Source organism: Suricata suricatta, chromosome 11, assembly GCF_006229205.1.
Source record: "Suricata suricatta isolate VVHF042 chromosome 11, meerkat_22Aug2017_6uvM2_HiC, whole genome shotgun sequence".
NCBI classification, from domain to species: Eukaryota; Metazoa; Chordata; class Mammalia; order Carnivora; family Herpestidae; genus Suricata; species Suricata suricatta.
In genome coordinates this window covers 72,880,212-72,906,087 of record NC_043710.1, presented here as the reverse complement: position 1 = coordinate 72,906,087, position 25,876 = coordinate 72,880,212, and the positions used below count along the sequence as shown (strand labels likewise).

Genomic DNA, 25,876 nt, shown 5'->3' with positions numbered 1-25,876 from the left:
TATTCGAGGGAAATTTGGTGTGTTCAACCCTTTGACAAATGGGTAGTAATAACTCTGCTGTCTTTATGAAGATGAGAACAATGAAGACGCATAAGCTTTATAAGCCCCTGTATTAGACGCATGCTTCTACAGGCTGGTAGGTAACAGCTCCCTCCCTTTCCTGTCTTTAGAGGCCAGGCCAACATTCTCCTCCTCCTGCAGGGACAACTCCTTATTCAACCAGCCCACCTGGGCCACATGCCTGGAGCCTGAGCATATCGTCCTCTGGAATGTAGTCTTGCTTTCCATCCTTCTGGGCATTGGTGTGATGGAAGCTGTGCTTTGCCTCAGCCAAGCTGCCAGTGGACTCTGTGACATCTTCTGTGGTACATGCATCAGGAAAGGCCAGGTGGGTGCTTCTAGAACCCAGGAATTTTCAAGTCATTTTCAGGCCAGGACCTAGGAAATGTCTTTTGAAATACAGAACTTCATTTGACACTTTGGGCTTAATTTTCTTCCAGGTGAACATAACTGGCTTCTGACCTAAGAAATCACAACTTGTTGACGCAGGCTGAAGAAGGACTGGATTTGGTGAATATCAATCCCCAGAGTTTTGAGAAGCTGAGGAAAAAAACCCAATTTTTTTTTTACCAGAGTAGATTTTTGTAAAAAGAAAACAGTTTTGAAAACTTCATCTTGTTAGAATCAAGATTGTCATTTCCCTCAATTGATCTCTAAGAATGATATAAGCTATCCTAAGGGTGTACAATAATAGAGTAATAATAAATGATAATGTAATAGTAGGTGTTTAATATATTTGTTACTATATCCCAGGTTCTGTGTTAAGCACTTTATCTATATTATTTCAGTTAATTCTATAAAACAAATGGCATGATAATGCATCTTAAGAAAAGGAAACTCGGGCTCAGAGAGGTACAGAAACTTGTCCAAAGTCAATGTATCTAAGTTTTGAATTTGAGCCTGATTTCAACATTTATATTCTTGACCACTCTCCAGTGGTTCTCAGAGTTTATTGTTTAGACATTCGTGCCATGGATTGTAATAGGTGTTATTCATTCACAAAATAAGGGGTGTGGATGATCCTGTTGTCAAATTAAATTGAGATACCTTGGGTTAAACAGAGTTTAATAAGTTTCTTCACTACAGGACTTGTCAAAACCTTTACAGAGCCAGTATATATTGCTAATCTCCAGGAAGAGCATAGGAAGTCTGCAGTTACCAGTCTTCTTTGACCACAGCCTTTTTCTCCTGGAACAATTTTTATGGTGCTAATATCCTATGGAGCACACTTTGAGAAATACCGCATCACTCAGGGATGAGGTAGAACCTACCTCACTTAACCCATGAGAATCCAAGAGACTTTTCCAAACCATCAGAGAAGCAGAAAAATATAGGATGAACCAGGTAAAGGACTACTCACCTGTGTTTAAAAAGAAAAGGAAAGGAAAGGAAAAGAAAAGAAAAGGACAGAAAGGAAAAAGAAAAAGTTTTGCTAAAATATCTGGAATCAGAAATTTTCTTTTCTGGTTTCTTTACTGTCATTGCAATAGACACCTTTGAGAACTCAATTTACTGAACAAGCTATGGCAGTTACCAAAAAGGCATCAGACAGGGTCTCTGCTTTATAAGCCTGTAGACTAATGGATCCTGCACAGTTGATTGCTTTTGCAGTAGATATCCACCACACCTGCTAGCTCAAATGGCACCTGCTCTGGGAAACTCATACGCACACCCATGCCGGGGCAGGTGAGCAGGGCACAGGCCAGATCATCGCCCCATCCCCTGGACACACTGCCTTGTGCAGAAACAACCTGCTCAACTGAACAGGGAGGTCCTGCCACCGTCACAACTAATACAGGCTCCTTCTCCAGTGTCCCCTTCACTGGCACACTGACACAAATCCAGACACACAGCCTCTAGAGGACAGATGTACCAAGTGCCCAGTGATGAGCCCAGCAATGTGCTAGCACCAGATGGCTCCCTCACCCCCTGGCAGCACCATGAGCTTGTCACCCTGGGAGAAAGCTGGGCTTAGAGACGTGAAGTCTCTAGGACAGTCGGTCCACCAGATAGAATGTCTCTATATGTTCCCAAGTACTACTTCCCTGGGAAGGGGAGAAAAGCCAAAGGAATGACTTTTATTAGCTTTTCCTCACTGAGACACCCTCTGTGTAAACGGATGGATTTGTAGCAAGGGAGGAGAAAAGTGTTTCACCTCTGGCAAAAGTCCCACTTGTGGCTCTTCCTTTGGTGAGTAAAAGGTACTCCCTTTTAAAGACACCAAGGTTCAAACATTCGCTGGCCAATAAAATGGGCGGAGGGGGCACTGAGCCGTCCTCGGGCGGGGCAGCTCATAAAGTCAGGAAGGCTCTGCTAATGCACTTTGCAAAGAACTTTGGAAGGCGGAAGAGCGCCACTGACATTTTAAATGTGGGGCCAAGCATAAAATGGTCATGATTAATCCACTAAAAAAAAAAAAAGTGTTTATTGCCAAACAGAAAGTAACTCTGAAATCAAGTAGATTTTCAGGGCTGACCTACATCTAGTCTTCTGCTACTCCACAATTATTTCCTGAGTCCCCACAATGTGCCAAAGCAAAGGTGCGTGAGGAGAGGAGGGATGGAATGGCTCTCAGTTCTGGAAGGAAGGGTCTAGGCAGTGGGAACATCTCAATGCACAGCAGCCCAGACAAGCCACAGAAATGGGGGAGACCACAATTTCCACTTCAATCTCTGTCTTTGAACACATCTCAGCTCTTAATATTCCTTACTGTCTCAAGAGAAACCAATGTTTTCCAGACCACTGTGGACTGACATTTCTCAGACTCACCTTCTGGACATTTAACATGGTTTTTTCCTTCAGGACACAGCAGTGCTTTTAGAATACAATATACATGTTATTGAGAACAAGAAAATAGCTCTCTAAGTGAGTTCAGAAATTCATCCCACTTAACTAATTATGCTTTGCCTATAGTGTAAAAATTTTTACATTTTCCAGACTCAGCAAGGAAAACTTATAAATATATGTGAAAAAATTGAGTTTCCATTTTACAAAAACCATCTAACAGACTCATCTGTCTGTCACCTCTGGGGAAATGCTCTTGCGTCCTAACACTGACTTGAGAGAAACTTCATGGGTCAAGGCTCACAGACAAACCAATATACAGTATTTCTCCCAAGTCGAATGGGCAGAAATAATTTTAGCACAGGGAGATGCACTGCAGGGTGTGTGTTGAAGAGGGAGGTGAGTGGCTATGAAGCTAACCTAAGTAGCCTGAGAAAATTTGGGAAAGGTTGTGTCACTTGGAAACAAGAAGGCTAAATACCAAGAGGATCGTACATGGACACTGTATTTTAAAGTTATTTCTCAGAGAGGTAGGAATTAACAATTGTGAATCTGCTATGTGTGCATCCTAGGGTTGGGTGATGGGTGGTGGGTGGTGAGAGGCAGGTTTCTCCCTGTGAAAAGAAGTTACAGATAAGCAAGGTGGGGAAGGCTAGAATGGCCCATGTTGTACTGGATTAGAGTCAAGGACATCAGTATAAAGTCATTTTTGGCTTAATATAGATACAGATGGGTAGGTACAAAAATACAGATGTGTATAAGTGTACAGGTTATTATGTAAACATGCCTCCTGACTGTGCCTGCTAAGAAAGTTAGAAGCAATGGACTTCCAATAGAAATGAGCACACCCACTGTTCATTTTTATGACTTACTTTAAATAATATAGGATTTAAATTTTTAAATTGTATTAGAGTCATTAAGTTTTTAAGAAAAGAAAAGAAAAGTTTTTAAGAAAGAAAAGCATCTTAAGAAAGAAAGTGGACTTTGACTAAGAGGCTTTGAGCTTTCCAGCCTACCCAAGCAACAGTCTAGAAAACCCAAATCAACCATAATTGGAGGCAGACTCAACTAGTTCATCCCGTGTGTGAACATCATGGCCACAGCCAAGAGACACAGAGCTCATTATGTAGGCTCCTTGATTCAGCCTTTTTCTCCAAGGCAACGGGCTGAGAAGGGGTCTAAAGAAATTAGTTTAGGTCAGAGAGATAATGACCATGCCCCCTGGCCACCAAGAACCCAGTAGTTCATCCCTAAAGTCACTGAATAGTGCAGTGCAACAATATAGTTGGACAGATTCCTTTGTATTGGATGCGTTCCTACCCTCCCTCCACATGCCTCACAGGCCTGCCATGCCCTTTTACCCTGTATGCAGACAATGCTGAGAAGAGTCAACAACCCCCTGGTTGGAGCAGGTGGCCCCTCCCTTCCCTAGAAGTACCCCCATTGCCCCACCCGCCTTGTCCACACTGGGATCCCTCCACCCAGGCTTGATGCAGAATAGCCCTTATTTTGCTCTGGTTCCCCAACGCCTAGCACATGACAGACTCTCAATGAATGTTTAATGAATGGATAAATGAAAGAAAAAATGAATGTTCCAAACCTGCAAAGGGGGTTGGGAAATGCAATTATACTAAGTAGTTTATACAGAGTGAATGCACAACTCTAAAAGTTGGCTGCCAGGGCGCCCTGGTGGCTCAGTTGGTTAAGTGTCCAACTTTGATTTTGGCTCAGGTCATGATCTTATGGTTTTTGGGTTCTAGTCCCTGAGTCAGATCATGTGCTGATAGTGGGGAGACTGCTTGGGATTCTCCTTCTGCCCTACCCTCACTTATGCTGTCTCCTCTCTCTCTCAAAATAAATAAATAAACTTTAAAATAAATAAATAAAAATGGACTTCCTTCTTTTTCTCTCCCTCTCTTCTATCACCCTGGCCCAAATGTGGACATTGCCAAAAGGAAACAAAGCCAGCCAATCTGAGCAGTTTCATTTTGCAACTGTAGTTAAAATATACTTCATCATTTGCCACCTTCCTCCAGCTGAGAGAAGTTCTTAGTGGGGGGGGGGGGCATGCTGTTCTAGATGCAACATTGTGTTATTGCGATTTTTTTTATTTAAAAATTTTATTTATTTTTTTTACTTTATAAAGTTTCATATTTTTTAACATATGCAAGTATTTTCCATCATTTACAATACAGTAGTTGCAATGACACTCAAAACAGAAAAGCAAAGTAAAAAATCAAAACACCAACTTCTGTTTCATGTAATTAGACTTATACAGAAATTAGAAGGTTAAGTAACAACTAGTTAATCACCTAATTTCACAGCTATCTGAAGTGACAATCGTTTATAACATTGTGTTATTGCGATTTTTAATTAAAATATTTGGGGAAGACAGTGCCTGGGTCACTCAGTCCATTGAGCAATTGACTCTTGGTTTCAGCTTAGGTCATGTTTCCAGGGTCATAGGATTGAGCCCTGTGTCTGGCCCCACACTGAGTGTGGAGCCTGCTAAAGATTCTTTCTCCCTCTGTCCCTCTCCCCTACTCACACACACTCTCTCAAATAAAAATATTTATTTATTTATGTTTTCATCTAGAGCTTCTGAAACTCTTGGCATTTCCTAAGTGATAAGAGCAATCTAGGTGTCTTCTGTTATTCATAACAAGCTGCTTTCAATTGTTTTTGTTTGTTTGGTTTTGGTTTTTGTTTTTTACTTTATATATAGAAAAAATGCAAGCAGGGGAGAGGGGCAAAGGGAGAGAGAGAATCTTAAGCAGCTCCAAGCCTAGCTCAGAGCCCTATTGGGGGCTTGATCCCACAACCCTGGGATCATGACCGGAGTTGAAATCAAGAGTTGGACACTCAGGGGGGCCTGAGTGGCTCAGTTGGTTAAGCGTAAAACTTCAGCTCAGGTCACGCTCTCATGGCTCATGAGTTTGAGACCTGTATCAGGCTATGTGGTTACAGCTCAGAGCCTGGAGCCTGCTTCGGATTCTGTGTCTCCCTCTCTGCCCCTCCCCTGCTTGCGCCCTGTCTCTCTCTCTCTCAAAAATAGATAAACATTTAAAAAAAAAGTCCACTTACAACTAACTGAGCCACCCAGGTGCCCCATAACAAACCTCTTTCAAACCACACTTGAGTTTATGTCAATAATGGGACTTTTGGAAAGCCCCAAAGATGGGCACTGAGTGCCAGGAAAAACCACGGGATTAGAGGGTTGGACCTTTCAGCCCCTCCACTCCAATCCCTGCCTCCAGGGACTGAGTTCACTAACCAATGGTCAATGATTTAATGAATTGCACTTGTGTGTGAAGCCTCCATAAAAACCCAAAAGGACAGGGCTGAGAGAGCTTCTGCACTGATGAACAAACGCATCAAGGTCTTGCGTAGTGGAAGCTCCATGCCCCTTCCCACATGCCTGGCTCCGCAAATCTCTTCCATCTGGCAGTTGCTGTGTTATTTCCTTGATTAGGTAATCTAGCAGGTAAACTGGGCTCCTGAGTTCTGTGGGCCAATTTAGCAAATTAATTAAACGAGAGAAAGCGATGTGGCAACCTCTGCTTTGTAGCCAGTCTCTGAAATGCACAGGAGACACCGGGTTTGCAATTGGCATCTGAAGTCAGAGTGGGAGGGAAAGGCAGTCTTGTGCGACTGGGCTCTTAACCAGTGGGACCTTGGCTTTCTCTAAGTCACAGTGTCAGATTTGAGTTAAAATTCTAGTACACCCAGGTGGTGTTGCCGAAATGCCTGATGTGGGAAAAACCACCACACAGTTGTTACTAGGATACAGAAGCAGTCAGAGTATTGTATGTAGTATAAAGGAAAATAATAGATTTTTTTTCCTCTTTATAGCACAACACACAAAAAAATCCTATAATGATAATGTCTGCGATGTTTGCAAAGGCCTGATCATTTGCAAAGCCTTTTTCCTACATGAGCCCGTCTGACCTGAAAACAGTTGCGTCACATTGTCCAGGGACAACAGTGATCACCATTTTACTGGGGAGGAAATGGAGGTTCAGAGGTGGCTGCCCACGATGAAGCAGATAATGAGGCCCAAAGCTGAACTTCTGACTTCAAGTCCAGCGGTTCCTGCCACGGAATCTCGCTGTTCGTAACCTCACTGAAGAGATAAGGGCAGTGGGAGAGAGAAGCGTCAGTGCAGAGGAACGGGCTGTGTGGTGGGCGGGAGGCAGAAGGGAGGCCTTGGGAAGCGAAGAGCTTGTGCCATCTCAGCCCAAGGGCACAGCAGGCGCACAGGGAGGAGGCAGGACTTCTCAGCGCCCCGGAGAAGTACGCTGAAGAGGCCTGATGACAGGGACAGAGGCTTCACGCCATGCACACCTGGGGGTAAAAAAGCTCAGCTGTTTGTGAACTTGTGATGTACAGACTTACTCACAAAAACAAAGCTGCCAGCTCCTGTGTGGTTCAGCCAAACATTCAACTTTTGATCTCAGCTCAGGTCTTGATCTCAGGGTCGTGGGTTCAAGCCCCACATTGGGCTCTGTGCTGGGTGTGAAGCCTACTTAGAACAAAGTGGAACTCTGGAGCCAAAGTGCCTTTGACCAGCATATGGTATTAACAGTCATTTTGCCCTTTAACATGTTGTTGGGGCACATTGCAATGCTCAGATAGCTTTATTTATTTATTTACTTTTGTCTTTTAAGTTTTTATTTTAATGCATTAGTTAATTTAGAGTAGTTACATGAGTTTCAGGTGTACGGTATAGTGATTCAACACTTCCATACATCACCCTGTGCTCATGAGGACAAGTGTCCTCCTTAATCCCCAACCTCCATTTCACCCATCCTCCATCCATCCTTCCCTCTGGTCACCATCAGTTTGTTCTCTGTAATTAAGAGTCTGTTTCTTGGGACACCTGGGTGGCTCAGTTGGTTGAGCATCCAACCACGGCTCAGGCAACTGCAAATGTGTAACAACCAGGAAAATATAGAAAAAGGGGTGAAGGAAATGGAAAGGTTTTCTGAGTACACCCACAGCCTGGAGGGCAGCACGAACTCCAAATACGCCATAAACTAATGTAACTAGAAATTAAGTGGGAGTTATTTATCCACTCATTCCAGAAACATTTGTGGAACATCTACTATGTGCCAAGAATGGTTCTAGATACTGAGGATAGATTAGTGAATAAAATAAAGTCCCTGCTCTCACGGAGCTTTGTAAGAAAGGAGAAATAGATGAAAAACAATATATTTATCAGGTGCTGATAAGGGTTCAGAAGAAAAACAACCAGGGCAACCGCACTGGGGAGTAATGGTGTGGGCAGGGTAATGGAACACTAGTATTTATACTCCATGGTCAGGAGGCTTTGGTCAGAGACCTACCAGAAGTGAAAGAGTGATGCTTTAAGATCTACAGATTTAAACACGTAGGTGCCAATGAAACCTTTTTGAAATTTTAAAAATGTAATTCATTTCTGTTTAAAATTTTAAATATTTTTGCTTATTTAACATGGGTTGGGGCAGAGGACTTAGGCTGCAAGACACAGAGGGACTAGTAGGTTCAAGTCCCCTGGGGAAAGTCATCACATTAGAAAAGACTTGCACAACAGTCAGGTCATGTGGACGCCGGAGCCGCTGGGTTTTCTCAGACAAATGCAGCAATTCTCAAGGAGCACGTTTCCTTTTTTAATAGTTAATTGTCAAATTGGTTTCCATATAACACCCAGTGCTCTTCCTCACAAGTGCCCTCCTCCATGACCATCACCTCCCTTCCCCCTCCCCCGCCCCCTTCAGCCTTTGGTTCATTTTCAGTATTCAGTAGTCTCTCATGATTTGTGTCCCTCTCTCTCCCCAACTCTCTTTCCCCCTTCCCCTCCCTATGGTCCCCTGTTATGTTTCTCCTGTTAGACCTATGAGTGCAAACATATGGTATCTGTCCTTCTCTGCCTGACTTATTTCGCTTAGCAGGACACCCTCGAGGTCCATCCACTTTGCTACAAATGGCCAGATTTCATTCTTTCTCATTGCCATGTAGTACTCCATTGTGTATATATTTGATCCATTCATCAGGTGATGGACATTTAGGCTCTTCCCGTGATTTGGCTATTGTAGAAGGGGCCGCTATGAACATTGTAAACTGGTGCAACCACTCTGGAAAACAACGTGGAGGTTCCTCAAAAAACTATCAATAGAACTTCCCTATGACCAAGCAATAGCACTGCTAGGGATTTACCCAAGGGATACAGAAGGGCTGATGCATAGGAGCACATGTACCCCAATGTTCATAAGGAGCACATTTCCTACATGCCTCACTACTGCTTCAGCCAACTGCCAATGGAGCACAAACAGGTCCATTTTGGCAAAAGATGCATGATGATGTAGTCATCACTAATGGATGGTGAGTGTGTTTGGTTTTAAAGCCTAAAGTCAGCTCATATTTCTATTAAGTTGAAAGGATCCAGGAAATACAAACTCCAACAATTTTTGTCATTTTGTTCTTAAAATCCACCTCATTGGTGAGCTGTGGGTGTTGGGAATTCATTTCCTTCTCTTTTAGTTCTTCACAGAAAACGGGTATCTGCTTTGCCTTACAGAGGCTAGTGATAAATCTCAAATGCCGTCATTTTCCAGCCCTTCTGATGAATCACATGTACCCTACACTTAGCCCACAGGGAACATTCCTTCCAATTTCGAGAGTGCATTTGTCATGCAACTTGCTGGCACCAGCCTGACACAGAAACTCTCATAATTCAAATCCAGTGGCATTGTGTGACAAAGTGGAAACAAAGCAAGCAAAACTCAGAGGAAACACAAAACCAGTCCAGCCATCAGCCCTCATGGCCTGACTCACAGCCTCTGTGCCCAGGGGAGCATGGCTTGGCCTCTGCTGACACTCCCAGAAGCCAAATCAAGCACTCTGGGTTGGACTGTTCTGGAAGGAACATGAGAACCAATCCCTTAATTACTTAGTACCCCAGGAGTCCATCCCCTGTGTTGTAGAACTTGAGCTCTGGGACCACTGCCTCCTTCTCTACTTCATAGGAAGGCTGTTAGGATAAAATAAGATAAAATGGAACCTACTGTGTGCCGGGAACATAATAAGCTTTGAATCAATGTTAGCTAGTGATGTGATTTCTGCCCCTCATTATCTCTTGCCTAGACTACTGCTATTGCAGTGCTCTCTTAACTGGCTTCCTGCCTCCAATCCCCACCCTTAATCCCCCCTATACTCTGTTGCCAAAGTCATCTTTCAACACACAAATCTGATTCTAAAATCCTCCAGTGATTCCTCTGACAAGATGTCCAGATTCATGCACATGACGTATCAAAGCCTTCATCATCTACCATCTCTGCACTTCTGCTATGCATAGATATGGCTGTATGCCCAGCCTAGAAGGCACTCTCTCACCTTGACCACCTGCAAAACTCCAACTCATTCCTTCAGATTCAACTGACACATCATTCAACTCCCACCCCCCGCCATTCCACTCATAGTCAAACATCTATTTCTTTTCTTCCTACAGCAGACTCAGTGTTGGCTTTTATGGCGGCACTTACTGCCTTGTGCTGTCATTGTGTGCCTGGCATTCTTCCCCTCTAAGCAGTGTAGTTTAGCAAGACCACAGGAGTGAGACCAGGTTCAAAGACTAGAAAGAATGGCAACTCTGACTCAAGAGGGGTGCTTTTACTCTGATTTTCCAGCACTTCACCCAGCTGGCAGTGCAAAGAACACACAATGCCATCCTCTGCTTTGTGACACCAAGGACCTCAGACGTTATTCTGAAGAGAGCATAGTTGTAAGAAGGGGGAGTGAAGTGATCAGTTTTCAAGAAATGATTGAAAGGAGCAAGACCAGAGGCAGGAGATGAGTGAGAGAAGTAAGAGGTGGCAGTTTCCCAGACTAGAGAAGATGACAGCTCGAGCCAGACCAGGGGCAGTGGACTGGAGAGAACTGGAGAGATTTGGGAGAACTTAGGGTTACAGAACACAGTGACTGATTGGAAGCAGAAGTGAGAAGGAGTTGACTGGAGATACTATTAATTGAAGTAACCCAGAAAGTAGAAGTCTGTAAGAAGAGACACATTTAGTACACACACACACACACACACACACACACACACACAATCAAGGTACATAATAATGCAAATGGTCAGCAGCACTCCCTGATTCTCACACGGAGTGCCCAAAATTCAGCAAAGTTAGCAGACTGCAGGGAGGAAGGAATCTGCTAGGTCAAAAAAGCCTGAAAGTGAGGGTTTGCTGCCTTTCATGCAATTTTAGGGCCAGGAAAAGAGCCATGTAAGATTCTGCCACTGGTCCTCATGTCTGGATATTGGGTTCACAATATCCTGTTACACCAGTTTTGCAAGCCATTTATTTACTTACACAAATGCAAGATTTGAAGGTACTAGACTTGACCCTGATTTGCCATACATAAATTAATATAATAGGTGCTCAAAACGTGCTTTTTTGAACAAAAAAAATCAATGGCCTATATAAACACATATAATACTAACTTTATAATGTCGTAAAACCTTGATGAGATAACTACTTAAAGCCAGATTATCTTTTATAAACATAAAAATCCTGTTAGCATTTATTGGAAAATTAAGTAACCATGTTTAGCCTTACCCAAAGGGACTAAACTACTTTATCATATTCATTCAATTTTAATATCAATTCATTGATATTAAATTCAATTCACTGAAAATAGATTCATTCAATGTCAATATCAATTCACTCAGCTTTATCAATTCACTCAGTCATTCAATGTGTACATTAATTACATACTTTATATAAGACATATCAAACCAATGACTTATCAGAGACATATATAATCAAAGGATCAAATGCTGTGAATAAACAATAAATAAAAACAGGATGAGGGAATGCAGATTGACAGATGAAGACAATTTTGTATATCAGGGAAGCTTTCTCTGAGAAAAATATTTGAACAAACACTTAAATGAATTGAGGTGTTATGCACGCATCTGGAGATGCAAAGAGAGAACAGCAAATGCAACAACCCTAAAATGGTAACAGCTATGGTCACATTTTCCGATGTCTTGGAATGACTAGACCTTGTTGGGAAGCTAGACATTTTGAACTTTATATTATTGAGTGTTGAATCTTGTACTATAAAAAAGTGTTGGATTTTTTTTTTCTGGTAAGGTAGACAAGTTACCTGGAATTCAGCTTGATCCTTTTGAGCCTTATGTTTAGGTATTGTTAATGTAGGTCTAACATAGTCTTCACTTTATGGCTAGGTTAGCCCTATAAATACATCAGTAACCCTTTGAGGTCTTTCCTGAATGCCCCAGGATTTGAATAGTACTATGCCCTCAGCTGATTAGAACACAAACACCTTCCGGCTTTCCAGGTATCAGCGCTGGCAATTTTTTAATGTCTAGGATCTGGTCATTCTCTGCTTGGCTTCTTGGAACTTTACCCTATGCATGCACAGTTTGGTACTCAGGAACAGGCTCGAAGCAACTCCTAAAAAGATTTCTTTCCCTGTGTGGCTCCCCTCCCCTCTTCATTTCTCCTTTTTGCCAAGTTTAGCCACCTTAGCACCTCCAAACTTGAATTCTCCTCAGCTCAGGGAGGTCACCATGTTCTGCTTGGATTCTGCCCACAGACCCGAAAGCACTTCCAGGCAGCAAGCTGGGGAGACTCTTGGGCTTTTCGTGTGTGCTTTTAATTTTCTGATTTGTGGTTTTAAAAGTCTAATTTAGGGGCACCTGAGTGGCTCAGTCGGTTAAGTGTCCAACTTTGGCTCAGGTCATGATCCTGTGGTTCGCGGGTTGGAGCTCCATATTGGGCTCTGTGCTGGCGGCTCAGAGCCTGGAGCCTGCTTAATCTGTGTCTCCCTCTCTCTCTGCCCCTCCCCTGCTCACACTCTGTCTCTCTCTCTCTCTCTCTCTCTCTCTCTCTCTATCTCTATCTCTGTTTCTCTCTCAAAAAATAAACAAATATTAAAGTAAAATAAAAAAGAAAAAGAAAAAGAAATGAAAGTCGAGTCTGGCTGTTATATAAATAGAATGAAAGATGGCAAGCCTGGCGACATGAGACCAGTTGGGAAACTATTAAGTAGTCCAGGGAAGGGTAGGGTAGAGCAACGGAGGAAATGAGAACAGGTTAGATCTGGATACATTTTGAACATAGAGCCCAGAGAGTTTGCAGGGGAATTATGTGTAGAAGGGAAAGGAAAAGAAAAATCAAGGTTTGTTTTTTTTGTTTTTATTTTTTGCCATGAGCAGCAAGGTGAGTTATGGTACTCTTTACAGAGATAGAGAACACTGAGGAAGAAACAGCCTCAGGAACTGGGAAGAAGATGAAAGTCTGGTTTCAGGGGTGTCAAGTCTCAGTTTCCTACTGGCAGTCCCGGGGCAATGATACATAGGCAGTTGGTTATATACCTGGAAAGTAGCATAAAGGTCAGGACTGAAGACATAAATCTGGAATAAAAAATGAACTTAAAGTGGCGCCCGGGTGGCGCAGTTAGTTGAGCCTCTGATTTCGGCTTAGGTCATGATCTCACAGTTCGTGGGTTTGAGCCCAGAGTCAGGCTCTGTGCTGACAACTAGCTCAAGCCTGGAGCTGCCTTCTTATTCTGTGTCTCCCTCTCTTTGCCCCTCCCCTGCTCATGCTGTCTCTCTTTCTCTGAAAAATAACTAAAACATTAAAGAATTAAAAAAAAAAAAGAATGAACTTAAAGTCAGAACTAGGTGAGATCACCTACAAAGTGAGTATAGCTACAGAAGAGGTTCAAAGCCTGAGGCTTAGGAGACTTCAACACTTAGAAGGCAAGAAGCCAGCAGTGCAAAGTTAATTTTCCTCCCCATCGTCAGAATATAACTTCTCAGTGGCATCTAAGATGTGAGGTTTCCAGTAAGAATCTAAGGCACATCTCACAGCGCAGACCTGAAGAGACATCCTCTGCCGAATCACCCCAGAAAGTCCAACCCTGGATGACCCATGCGTGTCTGAGACCCATCTGATTTGGAGTTTCTAAGTACAGCATAATATAGTGACAAATGTGCAGAATAAGCATTAGACACATGAGTTCCCAGCCGGACAATGGCTTTAATTAACTGAACTCAAGAAAATATCAACCCTCCCTTAGTTTCCACACCTATAAAATGACGAGATTGAGCTAAGTGGTCCTTAAAGCCTCTTCCAGCTTCTCATTTTAAAAATCCTAGAAGGGGAGCACCTGGGTGGCTCAGTTGGTTAAGCATCTGGTTTCGGCTCAGGTCATGATCTCACAGTTAATGGGTTCGAGCCCCGCGTCGAGCTCTGTGCTGACAGCTAGCTCAGAACCTGGAGCTTGCTTCAGATTCTGTATCTCCCTCTCTCTCTGACCCTCCCCTGCTTGCTCTGTCTCTCAAAAATAAATTTTTTAAAAAATCCTAGAAGGGTGCCTGGGTGACTCAGTCGATTGAACGTCTGACACCAGGCTCAGATCATAATCTCACAGTTCCTTAGTTCTGGTCCCAGACCAGGCTCTATGCTGACAACTTGTAGCCTGGAGCCTGCTTCGAATTCTGTGTCTTCCTCTCACTCTGTCCCTCCTCCACTTACACTCTGTCTCTCTCTCTTTCAAAAATAAATAAACATTTTTTTAAATTCTCTTAATTTTTTAGAGCAAAATTTCTTAACACCAGGTTAGAGATTATTTGTAATTCCATCCCCCACTGAAGATATGCCCCCTAGATCTCTCCAAACGTTCTGGAACAAGCAGCACCTCTTCGTATATCTAACTGCTCCTGCACCCCATGCCTCCTTTCCAGAAACATGGCTATCAAAAGAAGACCCACCAAAAAGAGAGAATTCTCATCAAAGCTCTCGGGTTTCCAAGATTTAGGGCATCTGTCAGAGTACAGTCCACGCCATACCAACTACCACAGCTGTTATTTGACTCTAGCTAATTAAAAAATATTTTTAATGTTTATTTATATTTGAGAGAGAAAAGAGCAAGAGACCAAGGGTGAGGCAGAGAGAGACAGAGACAGAATCTGAAGTAGGCTCCAGCATCTGAGATGTCAACACAGAGCCCGATGTGGGGCTTGAACTCATGAGCAATGAGATCATGACCTGAGCTGAAGTCAGACACTTAACCGACTGAGCCACCCAGGTGTCCCATGACTAGGGATAATTTAATGGAAAAAATGGTTAGCTGGATTTGGAAGAGCTGAAAAGGCAAAAAGAAAAGTCTAAACTGTCTCTACAGTAACAAGTGCAAGAGGTAGCTCCCGCTCCTAGGCCTGGAGAAACGAAGGGAAGCGTTTGGAACAAGAAATACCAGAAGCTTGGAGGAGAGGCCTGACAGGGCTGGGCTCCAGCCCTCGGAGGGGGAGGCACTAGCCAACTAGAGCTGGTGGCCCAGGTCAGGCAAGGAAGAGTGTTGGCATGAGGCTGATTCTGCAAGTGTCGGGGAAGCTGCAGGTTGGATTCAGCAGCAGGTGAGTATTGGACTAACTTGGCGCCGCCAGGGTGAAGCAGCAGCCTTGTTGGGGTCATGCTGACAGGCAGCAGAAGCAAGAACAGGGCTACAGCCTGTACATTTTTCCGCTTCTAGCCTTCCTCTAGCACCCCCTGCTGGTGCCATCCTGGAGCAGCTGGCAGAAGAGAAGGGGTTTGCACAGCCTCCGCCCCAGAGCCAAGTACAAGAGATCCCCCTCATCCGTGTCATAAAGTTCCGACACGCCCAGCGGACGCCTTAAATGGCAGATAGTACCAAACTCTATATATACTGTTTTTTCCTGTACGTACATACCAATGATAAAGCCTAACCTCTAAATTAGGTACAGGGGCGCCTGGGTGGCTCAGTCGGTTAAGCAGCCGGCTTCGGCTCAGGTCATGATCTCATGGTTCATGGGTTCGAGCCCCGCGTCGGGCTCTGTGCTGACAGCTAGCTCAGAGCCTGGAGCCTGTTTCGGGAGTCTGTCTGCCTCTCTCTCTGACCCTCCCCTGCTCATGCTGTCCCTCTCTGTCTCTCAAAAATAAAAAATAAATAAATAAAAATACATTTAAATTAGGCACAGTAAGCGATTTACAATAACTGATAACAAAATAGAACAGTTATAGCAATACATGTAGCAGAAGTTATATGTGTTCATTCTCTTTCTCAAAAGAACTACTGCACTGTACTCACCTTCTGATTATGATGTGAGGTGATAAAATGGCTGTGTGAGGAGAGGAAAGTGAGGTGAATGACACAGGCCTTGTGACCTAGCATTAAGCATCTATTGACCTCCTGACGATATGTCCGGAGGAGGACCACTGAACATGGCTGACCTGGGGTAACTGAAACTGTGAACATCAAAACTGCAGAAAAGGGGGGGCTCCCGTAGAGAAGAGCGGATTTAATGCTGGAAGACAATAGTTTAATAACTGACACACTCCATTATTTTGAAATTACTAAGAATAATACTGGGATTGTCATCTCTAATACACAGTATTTTTTGAATTCTTTATTGAGCAACCAAAAGCTGTCTGTATTTATTTTTAATGGATCCCAGCTCTTTCACTTAAAGGTATGCTTTTTAAGCCTGGTAAATAAATGCTCTTCCAGTACCCAGAAGGCACCTTCATATCACATTCCATTACACACTCAATTATTATGTCACCTCAACAACTAAGGTCTGAGTGGCTACCATACACCTCCTGTTACTCTAGGCACTGTCTTCTTAGCTGTGTGATGAGAGTCACCGGAAGTGGAGTTACGATGCTGGACAATGAAGAGTATTTTCTCCAGAAAACATAAATAAAACGTAGATATGCGAGGGCATGTTGGTTAGTCTTCAAACCCTCTCCTGACACTATTCACAAATCCTTTCCCCACATGGCCTCTTGTCTCTCACATTCACTATTCCATTGGTCTTCGAACCTACTTGTGGAAAGAGAGAGAGAGATGAATATACCCACGGCACTGAGGGAAGAAAAGCAAGATTTGGAGAGGTGGTCAGTTTACATACAGTTTTGCAATTAAGTGAGCCATTATTTACACCCAAGTCTTCTGATTTGAAAGCTAGGACTCTGCCCACCACACTAGGATGTCCTTTGCATAAATTAGTCTATATGTTGGCTGGTGGTGTAGACCTTCTGGGGAAGACTCAGAAACTACTCTATACACTCCCCCAGGCAGGACCAGATCCACAGCCCCACATCAGTTCCCAACCAGCCCAGACACCTGCCTTGACTGGCCAAAGGTAGCACCTCACTTCATCTGAAATCCTGCAAGATGGAAATTCTGGGCGGCCTGATAACTCAAAGCAAACTAAGGACAACGGAGAACCCCACCAATGGTTCGTGATAAGGGAGATCTGAGAACTGCCAGAAATGAAGGCCTGGAACCCCCAAGGCTCTTTCCATGAATGACAACGTTGCTCATGCTCAGCCAGTGGGAACACTAAGAACAAGAACAACAACAAAAAAATAGGGACACTTGAGTACTCAGTTGGTTAGACTCTTGATGTCCGCTCAGGTCATGATCTCACAGTTTGTGCATCGAGTTCTGCACTGACAGGGCAGAGCCTGCTTGGATTCTTTCTCTACTTCTCTCACTCTCTCTCAGTCTCAAAATAAATAAGTAAATAAACAAACATTAAGTGTATATATATGTATATGTGTGTATATGTGTATATATTATAATATAATATGTGTGTGAGTATAAATATATACACATATACATATATATATTGTGTGTATAGTATATATATATATATATATATATATATATATATATATATATATATATATACTCTGACCTGAGGGCCTATCTTGGGGGAATAAGTAGAGACACACGGCTTCTAAGAGACACATGAAAGCCTCACAGGTGTCGCCTCAGAGGCACAGACCTGTTCCCAGACCTGGTTCCTGTGGCCCAAATGCTTAGCTCAGCTTCACGGGCCCTTCAGAACTTTCACTGGAGCAGTGAATTCTAATTTCTTTAAAATCCAGAATTTTATTGTTCTGCATTTGGTTTCCACTATACACCCCAACCCACACACAAGGCTCTAGAGCCAGGAGCTGCCATGGGCTGACCATGATACACCCTGGCATGCAAAAGAGGAAGAGCAGAGGGCACATTCCTCTCCCTTCGCCACCTTGTCCCTCCTGAACACCCCACATAAACATTCATGGCACCTCACAGCTGCATACCCAATTAATAGAAGAGGCATCGATGAAGAAAAGCAGAGCCGGTAAGGAAAGCCAGATGAGCCCCATGTTCATCAGTGAAACCACACATTTACAGAGCTCCCATTTTACACAGGGCACTAAGGTGGTGAGGACACAGAGTGGTGTAACTTGTCTTTGATGTTCACGGATGATTTAATTGCCCTCTATCCCCAATAACAGACAGATAGATCAATGGGAACTAGCAAAGCTCCTTGGAAAATAGGGCATGGCCTTTTATCTCAGAAATTTCAAAGACCGTTTGCAAACACTCATTAGACCCAAGCTCATTCCAGAGACAGTGAGGGGGAGACCCAATATTAGCCGCAGACTGAACTCTAGCTCTAGCTCTTCCAGCCCAACCTCACGCAATCCCCTTTCCAGTAGGGTATGATCAATGCACTGTTTTGCTGTGTCCATGTACTTCTTTCATTCAGCCCTCGGTCAACTGGCCGGGTGCAATCTCTATGAGGAAGCCGCTATGTTGCTGCAGAGTATAGGGTGATCACCGGGAGAGCAGATACAGCAAGAGAGAATGGCAGGGACTGAGGCGAGTCTCTGGCTTCCATCCCCCAAATCTAAAGAATTATCTGTCTCGCCAGACTCCATATTCTATTTATCACAGTAAGCAGATTATGTTGAGCACCAACTATACTCTCCTATCTCATTATCCTGGCCAAGTGCTTACCTCTGGAATCAGAAAGATGCAGGTGTTGATCCGTTTTTGTTACATAATAGCTATGTGACCTGAACTAGATTGATTACTCTTGGAGCCTCAGTGTTCTCATCTGTAAAATGGGAATGATATTGATATCAATCTCACAGAGTTGTGGGGACTACATGAGGAAACTTAGGTGAAGCACTTAACATATGCCCAGCACAGATGAGATCCTCAATAAATATTAGCCAATAGGAAAGTTCACCACAATCCCCTGAAGTAACTATTAGATGCTTCGTCTCTTTTTACAGATGAGGAAATGAATATTCAGAGATAAAGCGTTTACCGAGGTCACTAACTATAAGAGACAAAACCCAGACTCAATCAGAGTGTAACTGACCCAGATTCTGTGCTGGTAACTACCATCGTGTATGGAATGGGCCACAGAGCCACAACCTGGGGGCTCATGGCTGCCCTCCCACCCCAGCCACACTCCTGTTATCCTGGCAGGAGAGCTCAAGAAGCACTCTGGGACGAGCAGAGATGGGGCGGAGGGCATAACACTGGAGACTTGGGTGGCCCGGACATGCAGCTCCATTGAAACAGTGACAACAAAGGAAATGCCTTGGTCCAAGATCTTATTATTATCATCACTTTTATTAAAATGGGGAAATTGAGGGTCACCTGGATGGCTCAGTAGGTTAAGCATCCAACTTCAGCTCAGGTCATGATCTGATGGTTGGTGGGTTCAAGCCCCACATCAGGCTCTGTGCTGACACCTCAAAGCCTGGAGACTACTTCAGATTCTTTGTCTCCACTCCCCGCCCCCACCTCTCTCTGCACCTCCCTCATTTACACTCTGTCTTTCTCTCTCTCTCTCTCTCAAAAATAAATAAACATTAAAATTTTTTAAAAATTGGAGCACCTGGGTGGCTCAGTCGGTTGAACGTCCAACTTCAGCTCAGGTCATGATCTCACAGTTCATGGTTCAAGCCCCGCGTCGGGCTCTGTGCTGACAGCTCAGAGCCTGGAGCCTGTTTCCCATTCTGTGTGTCCCTCTCTCTCTCTGCCCCTCCCCTGCTCATGATATGTTTCTCTCTGTCTCTCAAAAATAAATAATAGATGTTAAAAAAATAAAAATAAATTAAAATTTAAAAAATTTTTTAAAATAAACATTAAAAACATGGGGAAATTGAGGCTCAAAGGCATTAGGAGACCCACATTAAGCCACATAATGAGTAAGTAACAGTCTTTCTGACTCTTTGCTTCATGACATGGCTACAACCCTATAGCCTTCACGTACTGTTGGTTCTTTTCTGGGTCTATATGCAAAATGTGTCTTTGCTTCAACTGAAGGAGAAAAAGAAGCAAATCAACCTTCACTGAGCACCTCCTGTGTGTCCAGTTCCTCACTAAATGCCTTGTGTACATTCATTTAATCATGACAACCCAGAGAGTCAAGCTTAATTTTACAGAGAAGAAAATGGAAATTCAACCTCTAATTCCGGTAAATCTACCAAAGTCACCACCTAGTAAGAAGCAGGGAACTTGACACTCCAGCTTTGCCTACCCTACTTCCCACATCATGCTACCTCTGGGGAAAGCTTGAGAGAACCTGTTTTTTCATGGGCATGGCAAGCTCCAGACATCCTGTAACCATTTGGGTTTTTTCTTTAAGAACTGGGGCAAGATCAGCTCAGACCGCTGAGGGGGGAATTGTATTCAAAACCTATATTACACCCAGTATGAAGCTGTCCTCAAAACTCATCAGAAAAACAGATAAAACCTGCCACCTAACCCAAGCCTCTTGGACACTTCAAGAGGCATGAAGAGGAGCCAGGGCTGGAATCACAGCCTGGAGGTCCATAAATTCCGTGGAGGACTCAAGATTGTATCTTCCTACCCTCACTTGGCAAGTAACAGCACATAATAATGGTTCTTACTACAGAAAGCCATAAACTCAGAGGATTCAGCTTAATTTAATTCCAAATCTAAAGCTATTTTTCTTCAGTGATTACAACTATTAGTTTGCTCCAAGATGACTGACTGTTCTTCTTTCCTGCAAGTACAGTTTGGACCATCACGCTGATTGCAGCCTGTGCTAAATGTCATGTTCTGCTGCAAGATGGGGGCTGGAGGGGCTGGGTGGGGGGTCACAAAACAAGTCCCTTCTCCCAGGGTCCCAAATCCCAGGAACTCCAGGACCCAACAAGATCCTAGCGCTGGCCCCTAACAAGTCACTTTGGTTTCCACCTTGGGAAATAGATCCTTTGATGACTCACAAATGTCTGGGTTTTCTCTGTGGTCTGGGAAAAGCTGGAGCCCATGCTGGGTTCATCAGTACATATTAACAATAACGAGCATTTTTCTCTCCTTCTTTCACACTTGGGGAAACGCTTTGGATTAAACAGATTATTCACAATACATAAACCTACCAGTGTCAAGTCAGGCCATGTTGAGGAAATGCCAAAAGAGGGTGGATGAAAGAGAGATTCAAATCACTTTTAGGATGTCTGTAGATTTCCAAAGCATTAAAGGTTTGCTGTGTGGCCAGCCTGGAGGCTGTATGTACTGTCTCTTATCTGAATGGGGATCTGAGATGCAACCAAATAGCTCAGATTAAGAGAGCTGTTTCCCAGTGTGTTCGAAGAAGAAAAATACCATTAGTCATGATAATGATGTGTACTTACATGAGGCCTTTCATCTGTGCCTCTCAAAGTATTTTAACCACCATTAATTATAACTCCCAACACACCTCTGAGGTAGGTAAAAAACTATAATACCCATTCCACAGGTGAATAAAGGACTACCAGGGAGGAGGAGTGAATTATCTGGGCCCACACATAAACCAGTGGCTGAGCAAGCAATTCCGCCCTCCAGGTCAAGGTCACCGCTGCCCTGTTCTTGTTGGCTCTTCTCTCTGAAGGACTGAGCTCTGGGAGAGGGTCAAAGATGCTATTGTGATGCCATATCTAGGGGCCCATGGATTGATTCCTCTTAGCCCAGGCTGTTAAAAAAGAAAAGCAGGCTATTTATAGAAAGCATAAGGGAAGAACAATCTCATGCTTTGGTCATTGTTTCTTAGGATAAATGTGGTCAGTGATCCATAGGATGCTCAGGACACACCTTAGGCTATGACTCATGTGCCCTGGGCCCTGACCAAGATGCTTCCTTCAATAGTCACAGAGTCAGGTCTCAAGGTAAGTGTGAACCACAGACATTCTGCACAGCAGTACTTCCTAATGTCCAAGGCTCTATCTTGTCCAAGTGTCTCCCCCATTGACCCTCATCTTCCGATTACCACTGTTCACACCACAGGCGCACGTAGCTAGGATGTCTAACCTAGTCTCAGGGACTCAAGAAAGCTCTTCAAAGAAAGAACGTGAGAATTCTGGCAGAGGGATAGAGAAGAGAGGTGTTTCAGTCAGAGGTAACAGTAGCGTGAGGTTGAGCGGTGAGAGAGAGCACAAGTGTGAGGAACACAAGGTGTCCTTTGTGGATGATACGCAGCATTTGTAAAGGAAGAGGGAGTGGTAAAAGCAAAATAAGGAATTTTACAGAAGAACATCATTAGATGAATGGTGTTGTGGAAAAACACAATCAAGTCTGTATTTTGGGAGTATTTTGTATTCCAGAAGCCCAAGAGAAGCCCCAGGTGTGGGTGGAGAGAGGCTGAGTTCAGCTGAGACGTGCATGGGAAGTTTCCCTAATGTTCTCTTTAAAACCCCATTTTAGGTTTTTATTACCATAGCACCCAGCCTCCAAGAACCAACATCTGCATTAATTATGTACTACTTTAGAATACATTACTCCAGAACTTAGCAGCTCAAAACTATGAGCATTTATTACCTCACAGTTTGTCATTGTCAGGAATCTGGAAGCAGTTGAGCTGGGTCTTTCTGGGAGTTTTCTCAGAAGATATTAGTCAAATTAATTGACAGCCAACGCTAGTGTCATCTCTAGGATTGGCTGGGGCTGAAGATTCTTCAAGCTCACACTCATGGTTATTGGTACACCTCAGATCTTCACTGCCTGTTGGCTGGTTTCAGTTCCTTCCACATGGGCCTCCCCATAGGGTAGCTCACAACATGGCATGTGACTTTGCCTAGAGTGAGAGATTAAAGAGAGAGAGGGGGAAGACACCCAAAATAGAAGCCCAAGTCTTTTATAACTTAATCTTAGTGGTGACATACCATCACTTTTGCCACATACTATTGATCACACAGACCATGGTGTGTACAAACCAGTAGGCAGGGGTCACTGGAGCCATCTTGGAAGCTGGCTACCACAATTGGGAAAAATTGATTCATCCAGTTTTGTCTCCTTTCTTCCTCCTTTGTTAGTTTCTAGCTCCACAAACACTGAGCATGCCTTCTACTGTCACAAGAAGTGTGCTAGACACTGAGTACAGGGACTACCAGACCCTGCCCTTCCACAGGTGTTTGTCTTGTCTAGTCAGTGGAAATGAAAGATACAAGTCAGGAGAAGATGGAGAAAATTTACATCTACACTTAAGGCCTACAGAGCATTTCATGTCCACAGTAATCCAACAAAGTAGACACCAATGTCCAGTTTTATAATAAAAAAATCTAAGACTCAGCATATTTAGGAATATTGCCCAAATTCCCTTAACTAGTAAATACCAGGAATGGAATTTTAATTTAGGCTTCCGTGTTACGGAGGGAGGCATAGCTCAACTATTAGGAAAGAGCTCAACCATTCAATTCCATCAACTATAAACTTAAAAGATGCAGAGAAGGTATGCTGATGATCCATCTCAGGTCTTTTGGCCCATATTATTCTTTCACCTTCTGCTGCAAGGATTAGTATCACAATACTCAAGAGCAGAAACTTTGTAAGAAGAAATAAATAATAGAAAAGTGGAAAGTTCTTTGGGTTTTCTTTTTTAAACTTTTAGAAAATTTTACATAGACACAAAATCAAGAGAAATCCTCATGTGCCCATCCTCAAGCCTCAACAGTTCAACAGTTTGCTTGTTTCCAGACTTGAGGACTGCCGTCTCCCGTGACTGCTGCTGTATTTTGAGAGGTGTTCAGAGAAAGAGGCTGGAGTGGCCTCACTCATCCGCTGGCTGTCAGGTTTATTACTTTGTCTCTCATGGAGGGCATTTTTTACTTCATCTTGACCTCATATTCTGGGGTTTCTCTTGTACATATGACAACTTGACATGTTCTTGCTATGAAAGCAATGTGATGCAGGAGAAAGAACACTGAACCCAGAGCCAGAGTCTGGACACCATTTACCAGCCACATGATTGGGACAACCACTCTGAACCTCAATTTCCTCATCTCAAAATAAAGGTAGTAATGCTACCTTCACAGTGTTGTGGGAATTAAATTTCTAAAAGTGTTTAAGTCTATCCAGGCTGCTATAACAAAAGTACCACAGACTGCCTTAAACAACAAACACTTATTTCTCATAGTGTTGGAGGCTGGTTAAGTCCAAGATCAAGGTATCAGCAGATTCAGTGTCTGGTGAAAGCCTTCTTCCTGGTTCATAGACAGCTGTCTTTGTGCTGTGTCTTCACATGGCAGAAAAGGTGGGAGAGCTCTCTGAGGTCCCCTTTACAAGGGTATTAATCCCATTCATGAGGGTTCCACCTTTATGACCTAATCACCTCCCACAGGCCCCACCTCTTCATACCTTGAAGTACAGGATACATTGACAGGTAGGATTTCAACATATAAATTTGGAGGAGAACACAAACTCTCAGTCTATAACAGTAAGTAAAAGCATACATGACCTCTGGACTATCAAAAACACTCAGCAAATATTATTTAAATCTAATGATAAGAGTTTTAGAAGTAAGAGCAGACACCCATCTCCACACACCATTTCCCTTTCAACACAGTTGGGCGAAATGTTGAGACAAAAGAAGTAGCTAATGATGGAGTGGCAGATAGGAGTGGCAGTTACTACAAAGCCATGAAGCAGATCCTGACCCTTCAGCTCAAACCCTTCAACCTGGCCTTGACTTCCCACCATCTACTGAAGACTTCCTAACACTTGAGTCCCTTCAGTCACTGACTGGCTCAGCTCCCATCTTGACTGCCATCTTGACTCGGATGTTGTAACATCCGAGATTTAATAACCCTGGGAATGGACCTGGCCTGAAAACCCACTGAGCCTGCCTCCTTGTTCCCAGAATCCTTTGCTTTGACTGTAGCCATAGGTACCACACCCACCTACTCTACCCCACTACGTCTCCCTCTGTTTCCCACAATACATGCAGCCCATGAGGAGAGCTGAACCACAGACACAAGGACAGTATGACATGAGAAACACAGTAACCAGCCTTTTAGTGGGCCTTCCTGCCCCTGCACTAAGCAAAGCCCTTTTTCTGGGTCAGGCAGGGGCCTCTCCTAACAGTACAGGTGGCACTACCAGAGGAAGTTGCCTGGTTGGGTGTGTTTAGTCTTGATTCCTTAGTCTTGAAGTACCACAACTGGCTTGTATGGAAGACACATCAGTTATAGGAACTGAAAAGCCATATTTTCTTAGCACATCTCATTGCAGCATGAAAATGTTGACCCGTCCTCATCTAAAGGGTTGTTATTCAATTAACAGCTGTCTCTCCTACTATACCTTGTCAGTTTTACTCACCACTGTTTTCGCAGAACCTCACACATAGTGACAATTAATTATTTTTTTAAGAATGGATATATACATGAAATGAAAGAATGAAAGAGCTTAGGTGGATAGAATTTATCTTGACCTAAATCAAAGACTCGCTTCACGGGAGGAGACTCGAGGAGGAGAGACGGGAATCTGAGGAAGTTCGAAGGCGCAAGGTAGGACGCGGAGGGAGTCTCCACACGATGTCTGGAGGGGTGACCAGAGAGAGGAGGCGAGGGTGAGGAGAGGACTGAAGGTCTGAAATAGTTGTCATGGGGAGCCGGACTGAATGCCCACCAGAGACTCATCGAGGAATTGCTGGCAACAGCTGGCTCTAGGATTCGACCATGGTAGCATGGTTGGCATCAGAGGGCAACAGAACCAACAACCAAGAAAGGGAATGGGCGAGGAGGAAGCCCAGTGCAGAGAAGAGTTATGGGGGAGCAGACTTGCACATGGACCTGGCCATCTCGGGCCAACGAGAATTAACCAGGTTCCTACAATGCACTGGACCTTTGCATTGAGTACAAATTAAAACAGGCGAGCCCCTAATTGGGAGGAGCTAGAAAATGCATCAAATGTGAGGGAGTCATGA

At 43.7% G+C, this 25,876-nt stretch overlaps 2 long non-coding RNA genes across 2 annotated transcripts; both read right to left on the bottom strand.

Annotated features, from left to right (window-relative positions):
* Positions 1–157: 157 nt before the first annotated feature.
* On the bottom strand, positions 158–22,995 carry LOC115306673. The gene is made up of 3 exons (XR_003915397.1): positions 22,839–22,995; positions 22,495–22,750; positions 158–600 (listed from the first exon to the last, which is right to left on the bottom strand). It is a non-coding gene; the product is annotated as an uncharacterized LOC115306673 (long non-coding RNA).
* On the bottom strand, positions 16,268–18,771 carry LOC115306674. The gene is made up of 2 exons (XR_003915398.1): positions 18,676–18,771; positions 16,268–16,698 (listed from the first exon to the last, which is right to left on the bottom strand). It is a non-coding gene; the product is annotated as an uncharacterized LOC115306674 (long non-coding RNA).
* Positions 22,996–25,876: the final 2,881 nt, after the last annotated feature.